Here is a 6,000-nt window from a genome sequence, read left to right on the forward strand (position 1 = left end):
ATACTACTTATACAATAACCTACACATAAATATTTGTAATATAATAGTCCTCATTTATATATTTGCAAAACTCTGAAAAATACGTTTTTAACTAGAATTTATATTTCCATGTTCACCTTGAGTTTTTTATTTTTTTACTTAGCTTATGGAAAATCATTTAGACTTAAAAAATAATAATAAAAAAACCGGAGTTTAGCAAAATTGATTAAAGAATTTAAATTCATTACACAAAAATATTTCAGATTTGCATATCTTTTGTGTATTTCGTATTAAAACCGCAACAATCTAATTAAGATCTTACCATTCCGATTTTTATTTATTTATTTTATATATTTACAGATTCCCTTACATATGTATATATATATATATATATATATATATATATATATATATATATATATATATATATATATATATATATATATATATATTATTATCATAATTTGCATATTTCTGACATATAACTTTAATTTATTATCCTTTAAAGTCTAAAATTTGAGTTAAATTAAATCGCAATATTGTTTTTAATTCAATATAACCTATACATCTTTATTTAATATTAGTGCTAATTTATATCTTTAAGAACTCTCTGAAAAATATGTTTTTTACTTGAATTTTTACTTAGAATTTGACTTAGATTTTTTATTTTTTTATCTACTCTAAAACTTTACTTTAAATCATATTTTAGACTATTAGAACACTGATTTAATCGTATGTTGGATTTCTATCTAATGTATTTATTGTTTATCAATTGTAAAACTATACTTGTAAAATACCTCTTTTAAAAAATCATGGAAAATTTGTCGTCAGCAATTCACCGCCAGCAATTAATTGCTAACAGTCAATTGATAGCAATTATTTTTAATCTACAAATGATCACTAACAAATTTTAACGTCTAAAAGCAATGATTTGGGTTTAAACTAACTCGTTTATTCATTGGTTGACTGGCAAGTCTAAAAAATATGTTTTTAAATCGCATTTTAAGAGATTTATATGTTGTTCTAAAATGTATAAAAAACTCGAAATGGCAAATTCGAAACGTTCATTTGCTGTTTAAATCCAAACGAAACCTAAACAAATTATTTTAATAAAAGTTCAAAAACTATAATTAGTTTTAAAACTTATAGGGTTTGTACAGCAAATTAATGTTTCGAGACTGTTATATTTTCAATTTTAAAATATATGATTTTATTTACTATGCCAGTATAATTCCACTGATCATTATCAACTCAAAACTGTATTTATTCACTGCGCGGATGCTAAAAAAACCATTTATGGAAAAACCTTAATTTCAATTTTAAATTACTAATAAATTTATGTAAAAAATAAGTATTGCTTGGTGTTATATATATTTACCAGTAAGCTACGAATTGTTTATGCAATCGATTGAAGCGGCGGTAAGCTGCTAGCGATAAATTACTGGCGGTGAATTGTGAGCGATATCTTTTCTGTACCACTCTTTAATTGAAAAACCTTACAAAAAAATCCAATAACCTGGATTTTTTTATTTTATATAAATATTTTTAAACCAGGCTTATTCGAATCAGGTTGTTTTAAAAAAAATTATGGTGCTAATATTTTTTTTAACCTATACCTTGCAATATGAGACATTTTACGATTTTTATACGTTACAGATCATAAGATCAGATAAAAATTTACAAACTCTAAAGTTCTAAATTCTTACCATATAATTTAATATTTAATTAGTAAGACTTTCTGGAATAAAATATGTCCGTATATTAATTCACAGAGGACAATCCTAGTCGTAAAACGTTATAACATATTACACGTTATTACATAAATTCTTTAATATGATATATTTAATTAACACGGCGTCACGTAATACGTCTTCTGTTAATTACATATAACAATGCGAAACAACATACACAGACACACATCTGATACAATAATTTCAAAACACATAATGCCTAATGGGATTAGTTAGTCAGGAACTTCAGTCGGAATATGTAATACATGTTCGTAATATAAAGCAATATCTTAGACGCGAATTTATCAGTTTACATGCATACATATGAAACGGAACTAATTGAGATAACCGAAACTCAATATTGACAGTTAAGTGAATAAGTCGACTGCATTTTGATGTGCAAATTTGCAAACTAGCGCCAGAACTTAAGGATTAAATACTGTGCTATGGCTTACTATAAATATGATTAACGTAAGCTATATTTATAATCGTAAATAGATTTATTTGGTTCATAGTAAAATTAGGGTTAAAATAGAAGAATAAATTGCTTATATAATATATAATAATAACTTAAATGTTTTTATCATATTATATTTTAAATATATGCGAACAAGTTATTCTTGATAATAAACATCTTGATCAAACATTAGTTATTTTATAACACCACTTAACTTAATATTGATAATCTTGAAACATAAAACTCTTATCGACACAAACATACACATGAACTCGTTAAAAGCACAAAGTGATAATATTTACTATCGCTAATCGCCATCTTAATATATATACATATAATATAATACTTTTACACTCGGTCGTCACACACACAGAATTTTTTACTCTTCATCATCTCACTTTTATATGCATACGCGCTTTTTACGAGCGTGAAGCTTTTTAACGGCGCACGTGTTTATGTATTTTTGTAATTAGGTAGTACGACTTTGTGCGATCGTAAAAGAGCGACCATAATTTCGACTGGCGCCCTCTGAAAGGGTCCTTGTCGTCCTGAAAAATAACAAACTTCAAGCGCGCGCTTTTATGACGCCTGCCATCTCCGATGCCATATGAAAAATTATGGTGAAACGTGAGAATATTTTTTTACTTTCAACGCATGATTAATACGTACACGTAGGCATTGAAATTCCTTATTACACTAGGCAACAACTACAGTATAGTTAGAAAGAAGCACATTTTATTTATATAGGGAAAAGAAAAATGTTGTCAAGCCCTGAAAATTTCCTTTAATATATTAAAAAACAATGGTGACAATAATTATCCTTGTCTTGAACTACATTGAAATTTTATATTTTAAACAATGATCATTAAAAACAATGTGCCACACAACCTATAAAATTGGCTATACAGCCTAATGTAGAACAAAAAAAATATTTTAATTGAGCAACACAGGTAGGCATATTGCCGCTCCAATATTCATGGTCTTATGCACCTATATTTTATTTAGAAATGCGAAAAAATGAGACGCTTCTTCACAACAACAAATATCCTTTACGAAAAACATTACTGAAATCTTTAGAATTCGTTTCTTAAGCAAAGCAAAATGTCGTAAAGGCCCACCACCAGCCTTTGTGTAATCGCACTATTGTTAAATAATCACTTTTTGTCACAGTAATTACGCGAGTTTCAATAATCAAACGAGAGCTCTGTGTGGCCCCAAAACCAATAATCAGTTTTTAATAAAATGATATTTAACAGGCAGTGATTTGATTTTTTGCACTAATTGCTTAAATAACCGATTAATATCGGTAAAAACCGAGAAAAAAACCAATTTATCTAAATTTTCAAATAATTCATCTATTTTTTTTCAATATTTGAATAATTATTATGAATTATTGAGAACCCTACAACTAACCTAATCGCAAGACACGTTAAGTTCGAGCAAGCGGCAGCGAGCATTGATCAGAACAGTGACCACCCCATTAATAACTCTCTACAAGTAGGATTATATAATATAAATTGGCTTCAAAATTCACCTTACATAAATGGTTTAATTTACCTATTAAATACATAAATTACTTAATGTTGTATACTTTGACACCGAAACACCGAAAAGTGAGAGCATACAATAACTAGTCATTGTTCATAAATGAATGTGTGTGTGTACTGTAACTGAAGTGATTTGACAGCGCATACATAACCTAGTTAATGTATGCATTTTCGAAATTCACACTTTGCCTGTAACATATATATAAATAAAAGTTACGCGACGCGATAACTCAAATTTATTTGCAAAATATTTAATTAATAAAAATAATTAAAAAACCTTAAAAACACATTGTTCAATTTTGTATAATATTTTTTAAATTATATGTTAAATCAAATGATTTTAAATAAATATAAAAAAAATAGTAAAAAGGAGGAGGCCAACGACACCCGGTGTTCCCAAGCGGTCACCCATCCAAGTACTGACCAGGCCCAATGCTGCTTAACTTCGGTGATCGGACGAGAACCGGTGCTTTCAGCATGGTATGGTCGTTGGCGAGCATCGGACTTAAAATACTTAATTTCTCAATTTCCTGAATTTTCATAAAATATAAAGACCAAATAAGAATGCTCTGGAAGCCGAACGTTAATTGTCTCTGATTTAAAATAAATTAAAAAAAAATATAACTATTTTTTTCTAATTCTAAATTTATCTGTATTTTGTAAATACAATTAATAATTATACATATTTTTTATATAATATTTATTTTGTTATCAACTGCAAATAAAATTATTATAAACAATTCCGCCTGAACTCTATTACAGTAAACTTAAAAGTTTTGTTTAAATAATTATACACCCATACATCTTTAAACTTCTAAATATATTATTTAAAGAAAAAATATTTAATAGGATTTATAAATTTTTCAGTGTCGACAGCCATTATTAAGTTTCATAGAATATACATAATAATGTTTTAATTATTAAATCATTTGTTTTCAAACATTACTCATTGAATTTATTAATATTTTTTTTTATTATAATAATAATCAAAAGTTCTATGATATACAAAATGATGTGATATTTGCAAAATATTAATTTTTCGAATAAAATAATAGTGATAAATAAAAGATAACTTTATTTTAGGGTAATAGCTAAAAAAAATACTGGATAGTCAGTAAATATTTGTACTACAACAAAAAGTAGTACGGATGATGACAATAAATATATTTAGCGAAACGTCAAACGCAATACATTTTTGTGGGGGCGATTTATTTGGTAAACCACTAGCCTCCTGGATGCACACTGGCAACAATGACCTAGCGGCGAGGCTATACAACTCGTGCTTAAACTAAATTGAACTCAAATTATATTTGAGATTGTGATTGATATAAGTGGGCCGATCCCGACGGCACTGCAATGCCGGGCCAACCCGCGACAGGAGTGGAGCAAGCCCCGAACATCCCGTCACTTTCCAAAAATCAGTTTAATATACTGGTCCCGCAATGCGGGAACTATCAGATATTAAGCTGATAAGAACAGATACTACACTTTGATCTTAGCCAACAGGCCGAGAAGCGATACTTCCATGGATTCTCAATTCCGTTATAAGGAGCTAAGCATACTCTACGCTTGCGAGTATTTAAATGCTGTATCGCCATCTATTAGTATTTTTAAGAAATTAATATTTTTAGTCAAACTAAAATAAATTGCCGATGATAATAATAGAATAAAAATAACGTGTCTGTTCAATCAGTGATACTTAAATATTTTTTATGATTAAAAGTATCACACTCGTTGAAAAAACAACGGATGGTTCGGCAAGTAATAATTTTTTTTTATTCCTACTACCAAATAATATTTGGTTTATTTAAGATATTTAATTCTGTTAAAAATATTATTATATTTAATTATCGTTTATTTTCATATTTTTAGATATACATATGTATTTATATATAAAAAAATAGCCAAGTTTGAAACCATTTTCGAATATTAACTATCTCACTCGTGACTATCTTCATGCACTATTCACAATGATATTGATTGTATAAACTAACTGAAATAAACGCCAATGTGTAAATAAATAATATAACATACCAACACACCTAACATACAAATTGATTTAATTGACTCGCCAATACATAAATAAATATTTAATAAATAAAGTGACATCTATGATAAAAGCTGTTTTTAATAAAAAATATGTCATTGATATACAGACTTTTTTTAAATTTAATCTTTAACCAATTACTTGTAAGTGGTGATTGTGCTTACGCCACTGTAACGTATTAGGCTCACACTTTTAAAGTCACAGCAGAAGATTAGAATACTAATAATAATACATATATTT

General features: G+C 27.6%; 2 non-coding genes across 2 annotated transcripts; both read right to left on the reverse strand.

The window, feature by feature from the left end:
- Positions 1-4,088: 4,088 nt before the first annotated feature.
- Positions 4,089-4,207, reverse strand: LOC148225989 (5S ribosomal RNA). The gene has a single exon (XR_015812418.1). It is a non-coding gene; the product is annotated as a 5S ribosomal RNA (ribosomal RNA).
- An 832-nt stretch (positions 4,208-5,039) lies between these two features.
- LOC148225990 (U2 spliceosomal RNA) lies at positions 5,040-5,232 on the reverse strand. The gene has a single exon (XR_015812414.1). It is a non-coding gene; the product is annotated as a U2 spliceosomal RNA (small nuclear RNA).
- Positions 5,233-6,000: the final 768 nt, after the last annotated feature.

Source organism: Plectrocnemia conspersa, unplaced genomic scaffold (assembly GCF_051122295.1).
Source record: "Plectrocnemia conspersa isolate PC_06_02 unplaced genomic scaffold, ASM5112229v1 ptg000014l, whole genome shotgun sequence".
Classification (NCBI taxonomy): Eukaryota; Metazoa; Arthropoda; class Insecta; order Trichoptera; family Polycentropodidae; genus Plectrocnemia; species Plectrocnemia conspersa.